General features: G+C 37.6%; 1 pseudogene; it reads left to right on the forward strand.

Annotated features, from left to right (window-relative positions):
- Positions 1 to 3,373: 3,373 nt before the first annotated feature.
- LOC126068261 (olfactory receptor 6C6-like) lies at positions 3,374 to 4,310 on the forward strand (annotated as a pseudogene).
- The last annotated feature ends 11,511 nt before the right edge of the window (positions 4,311 to 15,821 follow it).

Raw genomic sequence — 15,821 nt, forward strand, 5'->3', positions numbered from 1 at the left:
AAATCAGGGAAGGATTTTTGGTCCCTGGGTTTTTTGTAGCTGCTTCTCTCAGGCCAGGAGAATGGGTTAGGAAAAGACAAAAACAAAAACAAACCACAGAGCACTTTTCTATCTGGCCCAGGAAATTCCAATGTTAATGAAGCCACCTGGGAGGGAGGGGAGGGATCAGATAGATAGGAGAGAGTAACACCCAGGAATATAGACAAAGTTACTTATCTTGCTTGGTGATGAGTGTTTTATCTGAGATTCCCGAGGGGTATGTAGCCTGTGTGTGTTGGCTGGGTCAAGATTGCCCCCGAGGGTCAGGCCTGCATCCCGTGTTTGTGCTGTCTCAGAAGCCATGGTCAGTTTCTCCGCTCCCAGTCCAAAGCCCAGCGCCAAGGTTCCCCGGCTGGGACGCCACACTCTAGGCTCCAAAACCAGTCGCTGCCTCCCGGTGACTTCTCCTCCTGTCAGCCGCATCACTGCGCTGCCTGCGTGCACTGGCTGGGCTTCTCCCAAGGTCACTTCTGGGGGCTAGGGCTGCGGCCCTTGTTTGCGCTTTCTCAGTATGCCGTGCTCAGCTCCCGTGCACCCAGTACAAAGCCCGGCCCCAAGGTTTCCTGACTGGGACACTGGCTCCAGGCTCCGAAAACAGTCGCTGCTTCCCCGTGGTTGTTCCTTCTCTTGTTAGCCGCATCAGTGTGCAGCCTGCTTGTGCTGGCTGAGTCTCTGTCACTCAGGTCAACTCTTTAGATCTGTGTTTGATGGTCTGGGTTCGTAGATTGTCATGTATGTGCTCGATTCAGTTGTTTTTCCGAGTCTTTGGTGCAAGAGGGATCCGAGGTAGCTTCTACCTAGTTAGCCATCTTGGCCCCGCCTCCCATGATAGATTTTTTTAACTGCATGAAATTGTACTCCTTCAGGAAATTTTGAAGAGCAAAAATAGCATCTATTTTGCAGATTCTTAAAGAAACCAGCGTGTAGATTTGTCATCTAGCCACATGATGTTAGCAAAAATTGTTGGACTGACTCTTTCTGTTCGCTTTCTGACTGAATGTAGAGCAAAACTGAGAGCCGGAGAAATGAAAGTACTGGAACACATTCTTGATAAATAAACACTTGTGATCACTCAGTTTATGATCTGTTAAGTAGTCAAGGAATAAAACAAAAATGGCTGCTATCCTGGACTTCAGATTTTGAGATTTACTGAAATCAAAAGTTAGAATCTATCTGCCAATGTATCTGTCCATCTCCCAGTCTATCATCTAGCTATCTAATCTATTTTCCAAAGCCAAAAAAAAAAAAAACCCAAACCCTTTGCCATCTAGTTGGTTATGACTCATATCAACCGTATAGGACATAGTAGAACTGCCTTATAGGATTTCCAAGGAGTGACTTGTGGATTCACCGTAGCTCTTAATCACTGTGCCACCATGGCAATTTGAATCTATATATCTGCCTATCTATCTATCTGTCTGTCTATCTATCTATCACCCATCTATCATCTATCTATCTATCTGTATATCGTCTATCTATCATCTATCTCTCTATCTCTATCTGTCTCTCTGTCTATCATCTATCTATCATCTATCTATCTATCTATCATCTACCTATCTATCTAATCTACCTATCTAATCATCTATCATCTCTCTAACTATAATCTAACTTATTTTCCAAAGCCAAAAAGAAACTCAAATATAAATACGAAATATGTGGAAAAAATACTTGAAGATAGGAACTTGGTAGATTATTATTGCTATAAATTGCTATAAAACCATTGCCGTTGAGTTGGTTCCAACTCATAGCGACCCTATAGGACAAAGTAGAGGTGCTCCATAGGGTTTCCAAGGAGTGTATGGTGGATTCAAACTGCTGACCTTTTTGGTTAAGAGCCATAGCTCTTAAACAGCATGCCACCAGTGTTTCCTATAGCACCTCAGATTGTCAATAGCTGTCATTCAAAACACACAAAAAAATTTTATAAGAAAATACACATTTTTGCTACATTAAGTAGAGTGAGAAAAAGTGAAATTAGGGAAAGCACATCCTTCTATGCAAGGGTAAAACATTTTTATTCAAGTGAGATGCATATATTAATAACTTAGTGGAATGATTCTTAAAATTAATAAGGTAATTGATTTAGAGATACCCTAATTTAAATACCCAATGGAATCTGTATATTAACTCTGAAATTAAATACATGAATGTACAGATAGCACTTCAACATCTTCATTAAAATAAAGTGTCTCTTTTGCACCACGGATATACATACAGGACAGTAGTCTACTGAGCATAAGGTGTATGATTAACTATGCAGCAAACAATGGGCCTATTCATCTATAGAGAAAATGTTTACTTATGTATTTAAGAAAAATGAAGCTGAGTGTCAGAAATAATATAATTAGGATCACAAGTGACTACTGACTCTCACTTCTATACTAGTCCTAGACTAACAAAAAGATTTAATGAAACTCCTTATTCCTAGTAATTAATATCACCCTCATCATTAGACTAAGAAGACAAAATTATTAACTGTAGTCTGCACAAACAGGAAAAAAAGTAATATTTAAGAATTTATAAATTGCTGGAATCCAGGACAAAGATCAAGTAAGAAAATAATTGATCGTGTTTGTTTTTCCTATAGCTACATTTCTTTCCCTACTTTATTTAGACTTTTGAAATTACTAAGTGTATCTTGAAGATATTTCAAAATGATGAGTTCAAATGCAACAGATTATGAGAAGACTGATGATTTGGAATCAGAAAAAATAATCTTTGAAGAAAATAAGTCAAAGGAATAATGGAGCAATACTGCATCAAAGCTAAAAAATTAATGGCATATACTGGAGAATTTTGATCATGCTTAGGGAAAATATATAACTCCTAATAATTCTATATGTTTGATAGATTTAAAAAGTCTTTTCATAAAGTAAAAGATGTTGAACACGTGTAGTAAATTGACACTGGCAAAGTTGTCCAAATTTTATAAAAACTTATTGCAATAATTTATTAAACGTAAACAGAAAACACTTCTCAAATAATACTTATCCTCTCTCTACTTAGAACATTTAAGCAGAATTCAGATTATTTGGAAATGATTAGCCAAGATTTAAATCATTTTTCAAGTCCAAAGGAGAAAGAGAAGAAAGAACTTAGTATTGTAATGAGCAAAACTTCAATGTATACAGTACAGTGAATTAGAAGATGTTGAGGTTGATCTGTACTATAATTTTAGGTATCACCTGCCTTGACAAACAATGACAAATATTTACACTTGTTTACATTTCTGGTTATCAAGTTTATTCCTGATGGTAGCTTTAAAAAAATCCTGTTATTTCTGCTTTTGTGTTTTTTTTTTTCCTATGTCAATTTAATAGGATTCAAAAGTGAAATGAAGAACCAGTCAAAGGAGATAGAGTTTATTCTCTTGGGACTGACAGATGACCCAGAGTTGCAAATTGTGATTTTTGTATTTCTCTTCCTCAATTACATTTTGAGTGTGATGGGGAACTTATCTATCATCCCCCTCATGCTGTCGGATCTTCGCCTCAAGATGCCAATGTATTTTTTTCTCCAAAATTTCTCCCACTTGGAAATCTTATTGACAATAATATCTATTCCTGGATTTCTGACAAGCATTGTGACTAAAAACAAAATCATTTCCCACAATGGTCATGCATCTCAATTGTTCTTTTTCCTCTTAATATGTGTTACAGAGTTTCACCTTCTGCCTGTCATGTCTTATGACCATTATGTAGCCGTCTGCAAACCGTTGCATTACCCCATCATTGTGAGAAGCCAAGTGTGCTACCAACTTGTACTCAGTTCATGGACAGCTGGCTTTCTGAAGACCTTTCCACCATTGGTCATAGGGCTGAAACTAGAATTCTGTGCTTCCAAAGTAATTGATCATTTCATGTGTGACACTCCTATCTTACAGATTTCTTGCATAGACACTCACTTCCTAGAATTAATTTCATTTGTTTTTACCAGCTATAATACTTGTGGTCACATTGCTGTTAGTGATTTTTTCCCATACATGTATAATCAAGACCATTCTAAAAATCCTCCCTGCTCAGAAAAGAACAAAAGCTTTCTCCACTTGTTCTTCCCACATGACTGTAGTTTCCCTTACTTATGGTAGCTGTATCTTCATTTACATGAAGCCATCAGCAAAAGAAAGGGTGACTTTATCCAAAGGTAGAGCTGTTATCTATACTTCATTTGCTCTTTTATTAAATCCCTTCATTTATAGTCTAAGGAACCAGCAAGTGAAACAAGTTTTCAAGGATACACTCAAAAAGATTCTCACTGTTTTCAAAAAATGAAAAAATTTTAAAATCTTGATGTAAACATTAAATATAGATTATTGCTCCTATGTTCATGTTTACTTAATCTGTTCTTTCAATTAATTAACTTTCTTGTGCATTTTAAATAAATTTCTCAGTGTTATTCACTCTTTCCTACTTCTCTTTATGATTAATATTTCCTGGAGTGTTATAGAATTCTCCCTTCTAGATTTCACCACAAATTTATTATTATTATTATTTTACCTCCCAAGATATTTTTTCAAGATATGGAACTGTCTCTCCCTGAAAAAAAAAAAAAAAACTAAGAAAAAAATCCAATTTTAATTATATATTAATATACCATGTACAGAAGCCCTGGTGGTGCAGTAGTTAAGTGCTATGGCTGCTAACCAAAAGGTTGGCAGTTCGAATCCACCAGGTCCTCTCTGGGAACCCTATGGGGCAATTCTGTTCTATCCTATAGGGTTGCTAGGAGTCGGAATCGACTCGCCAGCAACGGGTTTGGTTTTTGGTTTTATATCCTGTACAAATGGTTGAATGAGCATAACTGGCTAACATCCATTTATTATAGATATGCTTATCCTAGGTTCTACACTAGTCAAAATTTTGGTCCTTATTAGGGTGAAACAGCTTACTGTGGAGGAAACAAAGCAACCAACAAATATCATAGATAGTAATTTCTCTTATAATAGAGCAATACACAGAGTTATGTGTTCATAGTAATGAATGCTTAATTATTTCAGTGAATCAGGAACGCAGTTCGAAAAGAGGTGATTCTTGTGACAGTTGCAATATACATGAAAGAAAGTGTAAAGGAATGTTATAGACGTGTATAAGAGCATGCACACTATTTGGGGGCACTAGGAAGTTCAAATATCGCTAGCTAGTATCAAAAAAAATCACTATCCCAAAAATGAGTAGCATAGTGTTTTCAGTCAGCTAGCCAGGCTGTAACTCCAGATTTACATGTCAGCCTGGTTAAGTTTCCCAAACTCTCTATTGATAAGTTTCTCCATTCATGAAATAGAAATAACAATTGTTCTTACTTGATAACGTTATTATCAGAATGAAATGAAGTATGTATAAAACAATTCAATGTCAGCGGGGGGCCTACAATGAGCTCTCAATCAGTGTTAGCTGCCCTTTAGGAGGAAAAATTGTGTCAGTTGGGGTAGATTGTAACAATGCAAGAAAAAGAGGAAGGCTTCAAATCATAAAAATTTTGTTATTTTTGTTGTTATTCAGTGCCGTCAAGTCAGTTCAACTCATAGCGACCCCATGTACAAAGGACAGAAACATTGGTCCTGCACCATCACAATTATTGCTATGTTTGAGCCCATTGTGGTAGGCACTGTGTCAATTCATCTTGTTGAGGACCCTCCTATTTTTCGCAGATCTTCTGCTTTAGCAAGCATGATATCCCTCTCAAGGTACTTGTTTCTTATAATAACATATCTAAAGTACTTGAAGTCTCGCCATCCTCATTTCTAAGGAGCTTTCTTTCTGTACTTTTTTGAAGACAGATTTGTTCACCGTCCTGGCAGTCCATGGTATAGTCAATGCTCTTTGCCAACTCCATAATTCAAATGCAAAAATTTTTCTTCAGTAATTTTTATTCCTTGTCCTGCTTTTGCATGCATATGTGGCAATTAAAAATATCATAGCTTGTGTGGGGCCCACCTTAGTCCTAAAAGTGAGGTCTTTGTTTTTAACACTTTAAAGAGGTCTTTTGCAACAGATTTGCCCAATGCAATGTGTTGTATGATTTCTTTTTTTATTTGACCTTTTTCTTCTTTTGTATTGTAATTTAGATTAAGGTTTACAAATTAGTTTCTCATTAAACAATTAATACACATATTGTTTTGTGACATCGGTTGCCAACCCCACAACATATCAACGCTCTCCCTTCTCAACCTTGGGTTCCCTATTACCAGCTTTCCTGTCCTCTCCTCCCATCTCTTCCTTGCCCTGGGTTTGTGTGACCATTTACTCTCATTTTGTTTTATGAGCCTGTCTGATCTTTGGCTGAAGGGTGAACCTCAGGAATGACTTCAATACTGAATTTAAAGTATGTCCAGGGGACATACTCTGGGTGTTTCTCCAGTCTCTGTCAGACCAGTAAGTCTAGTCTTTTTTTGTGAGTTAGAATTTTGTTGTACATTTTTCTCCAGCTCTGCCCAGGACACTGTATTGTGATCCCTGTCAGAGCAGTTAGTGGTGGTAGCCAGACAACATGCAGTTGTACTAGGCTCAGTCTGGTGGAGGCTGTGGTAGTTGTGGTCCATTAGTCCTTTGGACTAATCTTTCCCTTGTGTCTTTGGTTTTCTTCATTTTCCCTTGCTCTAGATGGGGTGGGACCAGTGGAGTATCTTAGATGGCCACTCACAAGCTTTTAAAACGCCAGAAGCTACTCACCAAAGTACGATGTAGAACATTTTCTTTATAAACTATGTTATGTCAATTGAGATACATGTCCCCCGAGGCTGTGGTCTCCAGCCCTCAGCCCAGTAATTCAGTCCCTCAGAGAGTTTGGATCTGTCTGTGAAGCTTCCACGTCCTTGTCTTGGTCAAGTTGTGCTGAATTCCCCAGAATTGTGTATTGTCTTACTCTTCACCAAATTTACCACTTATCTATTGTCTAGTTGGCATTTTTCTTTCCCCACCCCTCCGCTTCCTAGGAACTATCAAAGATTGTTTCTTGCTGTGTGTAAGCCTTTTCATGAGTTTTTATAATAGTGGTCTCATACAGTATTTGTCCTTTTGTGATTAATTTATTACACTTAGCATAATGCCCTCCAGATTCATCCATGTTGTGAGATGTTTCACAGATTCATCATTGCTCTTTGTTGTTGCATACTATTCCATTGTGTGTATGTACTGTAGTGGTTTATCCATTCAACTGTTGATGGCACTTAAGTTTTTTCCATCTTTTTGCTATTGTGAATAATGCTGCGATGAACATAGATGGGCATATATCTGTTCGTGTGATGGCTCTTATTTCTCTAGGATATATTCCTAGGAGTAGGATAGCTGTGTCATATGGCATTTCTATTTCTAGCTTTTTAAGGAAGCTACCTTATCATTTTCCAAAATGGTTGCACCATTCTACTTTCCCACCAGCAGTGCATAAAAGATCCAGTCTCTCTGCGGCCTCTCCAACATTTGTTATTTTCAGTTTTTTGGATTTGTGCCAGTAATGTCACGGTGAGACGGTATCTCATTGTAGTTTTGATTTGCGTTTCTCTAATAGTTAGTGATCTCGAGCATTTCCTCATGTGTCCATTAGCTGCCTGAATGTCTTCTTTAGTGAAGTGTCTATTCATGTCCTTTGCCCATTTTTTAAAATTGGATTATTTGTTTTTTTGTTGTAGAGGTGTTGGGTTTTCCTATAGATTTTAGAGATTAGACCTTTGTCAGATTTGCTATAGACAGTTTTTTCCCCAGTCTGTAGGTTGTCTTTTTTCCCTTTTGGTGAAGTCTTTTGATGAGCATAAGTGTTTAATTTTTAGAAGATCCCAGTTATCTAGCTTATCTTCTGTTGTTTTTGTATTGTTGGTTATGGTTTGTATGCTATTTATGCCATGTATTTGGGCCTCTAGTGTTGACCCTATTTTTTCTTCTATGATCTTTATAGTTTTGGGCTTTATATTCAGCTCTTTGATCCATTTGAATTAGTTTTTGTGTATGGTGTGACATATGGGTCTTATTTCATTTTTTTACTGATAGACATCCAGTTTTGCCAGCACCATTTATTAAAGAGACTGTCTTTTCCCCATTTAATGGGCTTTGGACCTTTGTCAAAGATATAGTGACCAGGTGGGTGGACTTCCATCTGGGCTCTCAGTTCTGTTCCACTGGTCAAAGTGTCTGCCGTTGTACCAGCATCAGTTTTTTTTGACTACCATAGCTGAATAGTAGGCTCTAAGGTCAAGTAGTAGGAGTCGTCCTACTTTGTTATTTTACTTCAGTAGTGCTTTACTTTTCAGTGCCTAGTTCCTTTCCACATAAACTTAATGATAACTTTTTCCATCCCTTTGAAGAATGCTGTTGGTATTTGGATCAGGATTGCATTGCATTCGTAGATTGCTTTGAGTAGAATTAACATTTTCACAATGTTGAGTCTACCTATCCATGAGCATGGTAGGTGATCCACTTATGTAGGTCTATTTGGTCTCTTGACTTAGTGTTTTGAATCTTTCTTTGTATAGGTCCTTTATGTCCCTGGTTAGATTTATTCCTAAGTATCTTGTTTTGTTTGTTTGTTTGTCTTTAGTTGCTATGATAAATGGTGTTGCTTTCCTGATTTCCTTTTTGTTTTTCTCTTTATGATGTATAGGAATCTGACTGATTTATCTATGTGTATCTGTTATCGACTCGAAGGCAGTGGTTGGTGGGTGAATCTTTTATGCTGCTACTCTGCTGAATCTTTCTGTTAGTTCCGGCAGTTTTCTTGTGTAGGCATTTGGGTTCTTTCGGTATAGTAATTTTACTTCTTCCTTACCAATTTGGATGTCCTTTATTTCTTTATCACGCCTTATTGCTCTAGCTAAGACTTCCAGCACAATGTTAAATAAGATTGGTCTTCTTGTTTTTTGGGGGGATGTTTCATCCTCTCTCTGTTAAGAATGATGTTGGCTGTTGGATTTGTATGATTGCCCTTTATTACGTCAAGGAATGTCCCTCTATTCCTGTTTTGCTTGGTTGGTATCTGGTGGAGGCTGTCTTAAGTGCTAGATTCAGGTTGTTGTGCAATATTGTTTGTTTTCTAACTGAAGGACTCCCCTTAATAATTCTTGTAAGTTTGGTTTGGTTTTTCCCTATTCCTTTCATTGCTGTTTGTCTGGAAATGTCCTAATTTTGCCATCATAGTTGAGTGAGAGTTTTGCAGGATATATTATTCTTGGTTGGCAGTTTTTTGCATCGCTTGATTTCCTGACTGCCGTTTTCATGGGTGTTGGTTGTGAATCCAATTAAAATGAAATCATCGGCAACTTCAACATTTTTGCCTTTTATCATGATATTGCTTATTTGTCCAGTTTTAGGATTTTTGTTTTCTCTATGTTGAGGTTTAATCCACAAAAAAGTTTATATGCACTGAAAATGCACTGGCACTTAGTCTGGTCTGAACCAAAACCAAACTCACTGCCATCTAGTCGATTCCAACTCATAGCGACCCTCTAGGGCAGAGTAGAACTGCATGATAGAGTTTCCAAGGAGTGCTTGGCAGATTCGAACTGCCAACCTCTTGGTTACCAGCCATAATACTTAACCACAAAAATTTAGTGTGATTAGATTATTGAGGTAAAAATTCTATGTGTGTCATACCTAAAATAACTTCAAATCACATCTAATAGTTTAGAAACATGAAATATAGGTGATTCTGAGGCAGATGTTTCATATAGGATTTTCTTTTTTTAATATAAGCATTCATGTGATCAGATATTTACTTCAAAAAGATTTCTCTGCCAAATGTCCTGAGGTTAAATTTTGAGATGTTTGTGTTTAGAAAGACAAGTTGGAGGGCCAATGCTTTAAGCTCAATGAGGTATTCCAAATGTTTAAAACACAATAGTGGCAGTGAATCGAAAGCTCAGGGAGTGAACTCAAGAGATATTTAGGACAACAAACTGAGAGAAACTATTGAACGTTTGCATATCTGGGATAAGTGAAAGAAACTTATAAAATGTTTGTTCTTGGGCCTAACCTACTTTCTACTTCTGCACATAAACACTCAACTATTTAATGTCTTTTAAAAGAGAAAGCTTTATTAATATACTGTCCGATTTTTTAAAAAATCACCTGCAAAACATATGAGGTTCCAAACTGGATATAATTTGGCATAACAGACACAGGAGTGAAGAATTCACTAGATGTTTGATGGTGTAACTATTATATATATGGGCCTGAATAGATATCATTTAAGCTCAGATTTGTGTTGAAATTTGCTTTACAAACTCTCAAAGGAAGCATTGTGGGTCATCTACTTTTCCTTGGCAGAGAGAAGAGTGTGAGGTTATGTGATTATATTCAAGGCCCTGAGAACCTCCATCCACACTGAGTTTGTTTCCTCAATTAGTTCCTTAAAAAAAAAAAAAACTAGACCTTTTAACTTCTTGCACAAAAATCTTTCCAATAAGCAGAGAAAAGAAAATCCTTGTTTTTAACATATAAAGAAGTAATTCGTGTGACAATATTTTTACAAAGAAGAAGTGGGACAGAGATTTATTAAATATTATTGAAAGTAAGATATTATTAATTTGAATTTGTTCTAAGATGCTAAGTATAATTTTCACAGACTTTTTAAGAAAATAATATAAAATATATATGGAAAATTTACAACAGGAAATTTTAAAATTACACTAGAAATTATTGATTTAACACAATAGAGGCGTGGAATCAAGAAATAGACCAACTAAAAATGACATAAGACATATAGAAAATAAATTGCAAGAAGGAAAACAGAAGTCATCTATTTAAATTAAATTTAAATAATGAAACAACTCAATTGAAAGGCAGAAGTAGGAAAAATGCATGAAAAAGGAAACATGTCTAAAACACCAGTCTAAAACAGACACACTTAAGATTTGAAGGCACAAATAGGGTGAAAATAAAGAATGGTAAAACATAAGCCATGTGTTATGAATTGAAAGTGTCACTGCAAGTGATAAAGTCTTATCCCTTATGCCTGTCAGTGTAACCTTGTTTGGGGAAATAGGGCTATTCTTTTAAGATAATATCAGAGTAAGGTAGGTTCTGATCCTAATAACTTCTGATGGAAGTATTATAAAAGGAGAGAAGAGACAGGGAAATGTGGAGAGTCACATAGGCAACAGAGACACCATGTGAAGATAGAGGCCAATGAACCTATATGTGTCCAAGGAATGCCAAAAAAAGCCAGGGGCTACAAGAAGCCAGAAGAGAGAGGAGTATATTCCCCTAGAACAAAAAGAGAAAGATAATAGCCCTGCCAGTACCCTAAATTTGGACCTCTAACCTCCAAAATTGTGAAAGAATATTTTAATGTGTTATGGAAGCCCTGGGAAACTAAGACACCAAGCAAGCAGTATCAAAAGAAAGCTGAGGAGGCGGGGCCAAGATGGCTGACTAGGTAGACGCTACCTCGGATCCCCCTTGCAACAAAGACTCGGAAAAACAAGTGAATCGATCGCATACATGACAATCTACGAACTCTGACCATCAAACACAGACCTAAAGAGTTGACCTGAGTGACAGAGACTGAGAATGAACAACCACGGGGAAGCAGCGACTGTTTTTGGAGCCTGGAGCCAGCGTCCCAGCCAGGAAACCTTGGCGCCGGGCTTTGGACTGGGCGCAGGGAGGCTGAGCACGGCATCCTGAGATGGCGCAAACACGGGCACAGCCCTAGCCCCCTGAACTGACCTCGAGGGAAGCCCAGCCAGTGCATGCAGGCAGTGCAGTGATGCGGCTGACAGGAGGAGAAGTCACCAGGAGGCAGTGACTGGTTTTGGAGCCGGGAGTGCAGCGTCCCAGCAGGGGAAACTTGGCGCTGGGTTTTGGACTGGGAGCGGAGGAACTGACCACGGCTTCTGAGACAGCACAAGCACAGGACGTGGGTCTGACCCTTGGGGGCAATCTCTACCCAGCCAGCGCACACAGTCGACGCGCCCCTCGGGAATCTCAGATAAAACAGTCATCACCAAGCAAGATAAGTAACTTTGTCTATATTTGGGGTGCTACTCTCTTCTATTTATCTGAACCCTCCCCTCCCCTTCCCAGGTGGCTTCATTAACATTGGAATTTCCTGAGCCAGAGAGTGAACTGCTATGTGGTTTTTCTTTCTTTCTTTCTTTTGGTCTTTTCCTAATCCATTCTCCTGGCCTGAGAGAAGCAGCTACAAAAAACCCAGGGACCAAAAATCCTTCCCTAATTGGACTAAAAACACAGAACCAGCTCCAGCCAAGCATGTGTGATCCACAGTCTTGGGCTTTCATCACTACAGGGAACAAGGTGGCTAGTATGATGCAAAGGCATTTCTGATAGGGATCTGACTGCAATTGTTTTAGCGGATTTACTGGAAAGACAAGTTTCCCAGGTCTGATATCTCTGCATATTCAACAAAGCCCTCACTGACCCACAACAGGGAATTGACGGCTGAAGCTTCCCCCAGACCACCTAGTCTCCTGCCTTAGGGGTCTAAGGAGGGTGACACCTACCAATCTGTAGAGGCACTTGCGTTGGGGGCCTAAGGTACAGCTGCAGAGCCCACCCACCAAAGTGCTTTAGGAATAGAGACACACCTACCTCACTGACACTTGGGGGAAACCTGTCAGCATCCTGCCCCCCCGGAGTGTGAACCCCTGCTGCTACTAGAATCTGGTGCACACAACTATCACCACTACTTCTCTAGGTGGATTGGTGACAGTCTGCATCACACACTTGATGACCCAAAATCAGATTCTACTCAAGAATAGTGAATCGACTCAGGCTTATATATCTAGTAACAGCCCAAACCAGCTAGTAATAGGACATAAGTGAGTCAAGGGCTACAACAATCAAGACAGCTCAATCTAGTAGCCCATCTACATATATTGAAAGAAAACAAAACAAGATAAGACTCAGTGAGCAAATATAGAATAAATCACTACAATATCTTAGTAATGGCTCGGAGACAGCAGTCGATATCAAACCACATAAAGAAGCAGACCATGACTGCTTCTACAACTCCCCAAACTAAAGAATCAAAATCTTTCCCAAATGAAGATACAATCCTGGAATTGCCAGATACAGAATATAAAAAACTAATTTACAGAATGCTTCAAGACATCGGAAATGAAATAAGGCAATCTGCAGAAAAAGCCAAAGAACACACTGATAAAGCACTTGAAGAACTCAAAAAGATTATTCAAGAACATAGTGGAAAAAATAATAAGTTGTAAGAATCCATAGAGAGACAGCATTCAGAAATCCAAAAGATTAACAATAAAGTTACAGAATTAGACAAGACAATAGGAAGTCAGAGTAGCAGACTCGAGCAATTAGAATGCAGAATGGGAAATCTGGAGGAACAGGGAATTAACACCAATATAGCTGAAAAAAAATCAGATAAAAGAGTTTAAAAAAATGAAGAAACACTAAGAATCATGTGGGACTCTATCAAGAAGAATAACTTGCATGTGATTGGAGTCCCAGAACAGGGAGGGATAACAGAAAACACAGAGAGAATAGTTGAAGATCTGTTCGCAGAAAACTTCCCTGGCATCATGAAAGACGAAAGGATATCTATCCAAGATGCTCATCGAACCCCATTTAAGATTGATCCAAAAAGAAAATCACCAAGACATATTATCATCAAACTTGCCAAAACCAGAGATGAAGAGAAAATTTAAAAAGCAGCCAGGGATAAAAGAAAGGTCTCCTACAAAGGAGAATCAATAAGAATAAGTCAGACTACTCAGCAGAAACCACACAGGCAAGAAGGCAATGGGATGACATATACCGAGCACTGAAGGAGAAAAACTGCCAGCCAAGGATCATATATCCAGCAAAACTCTCTCTGAAATATGGAGGCGAAATAAAGACATTTAAAGATAAACACAAGTTTACAGAATTTTCAAAAACCAAACCAAAGCTACAAGAAATACTAAAGGAAATTGTTTGGTCAGAAAACCAATAATATCAGATACCAACACAACACAAGGTCACAGAACAGAGCATCCTGATATCAACTCAAATAGGGAACTCACAAAAACATTAAGATTAATTAAAAAAAAAAACGCTAAAAACAGGGAATCATTGAAGTCAATATATAAAAGATCACAATAATCAAAAAGAGGGACTAAATACAGGTGGCATAGAACTGCCATATGGAGAGGGATACAAGGCAATATAGGACAATACGAATTAGGTTTTTACTTAGAAAAATAGGGGTAAATATTAAGGTAACCACAAAGAGGTATAACAACTCCATAACTCAAAATAAAAACCGAGAAAAACATAACGACTCAGCAAACATAAAGTCAAATACTATGAAAATGAGGAACACATAATCTACAAAGAAAAACGTCTCAGCACAAAAAAGTAAGTGGAAAAATGAAATTCTCAACAACACACATAAAAAGGCATCAAAATGACAGCACTAAAAACTTATTATCTATAATTACCCTGAATGTAAATGGACTAAACACACCAATAAAGAGACAGAGAGTCTCAGACTGGATAAAGAAACACGATCCGTCTATATGCTGCCTACAAGAGACACACCTTAGACTTAGAGACACAAAGAAACTAAAACTCAAAGGATGGGAAAAATATATCAAGCAAAAAATAAGCAAAAAAGAGCAGGAGTAGCAATATTAATTTCTGATAAAATAGACTTTAAAGTTAAATCCACCACAAAGGATAAAGATGGACACTACATAATGATAAAAGGGACAATTGACTAGGAAGATATAACCATATGAAATATTTATGCACCCAATGACAGGGCTGCAAGATACATAAAACAAACTTTAACAGAACTGAAAAGTGAGATAGACACCTCCACAATTATAGTAGGAGACTTCAACACACCACTTTCGGAGAAGGACAGGACTTCCAGTAAGAAGCTCAATAGAGACACGGAAGACCTAATTGCTATAATCAACCAACTTGACCTCATTGACTTATACAGAACACTACACCCAGTTGCTACAAAGTATACTTTTTTTTCTAGTGCACATGGAACATTCTCTAGAATAGACCACATAGAAAAAAAAATTTTTTTTGAACATAAAACAAACCTTCGCAGAATCCAAAACATCGAAATATTACAAAGCATCTTCTCAGACCACAGGGCCAAAAAGGGGAAATCAATAACAGAAAAATTAGGGAAAAGAAATCAAATACTTGGAAAATGAACAATACCCTCCTGAAAAAAGACTGGGTTATAGAAGACATTAAGGAGGGAATAAAGAAATTCATAGAATGCAACGGGAATGAAAATACTTCCTATCAAAACCTCTGGGACACAGCAAAAGCAGTGCTCAGAGGTCAATTTATGTCGATAAATGCACACATACAAAAAGAAGGAAGAGCCAAAATCAGAGAACTGTCCCTACAACTTGAACAAATAGAAAGCGAGCAACAAAAGAATCCATCAGGCACCAGAAGAAAAGAAATAATAAAAATTAGAGCTGAACTAAATGAATTAGAGAACAGAAAAACAATTGAAAGAATTAACAAAGCCAAAAGCTGGTTCTTTGAAAAAATTAATAAAATTGATAAACCATTCGCCAGACTGACTAAAGAAATACAGGGAAGGAAACAAATAACCCGAATAAGAAACGAGAAGGGCCACATCACAACAGACCCAACTTAAATTAAAACAATCATATCGGATTATTACTAAAACTTGTAATCTAACAAATTTACAAACCTAGAAGAAATGGATGAATTCCTGGAAAAACACTACCTACCTAAACTAACACAATCAGAAGAAGAACAACTAAATAGACCCATAATAAAAAAAGAGATTGAAATGGTAATCAAAAAACTCCAAACAAAAAAAAA

The sequence above is a fragment of the Elephas maximus genome, chromosome 27, assembly GCF_024166365.1.
Source record: "Elephas maximus indicus isolate mEleMax1 chromosome 27, mEleMax1 primary haplotype, whole genome shotgun sequence".
In the NCBI taxonomy this organism is placed as follows: domain Eukaryota; kingdom Metazoa; phylum Chordata; class Mammalia; order Proboscidea; family Elephantidae; genus Elephas; species Elephas maximus.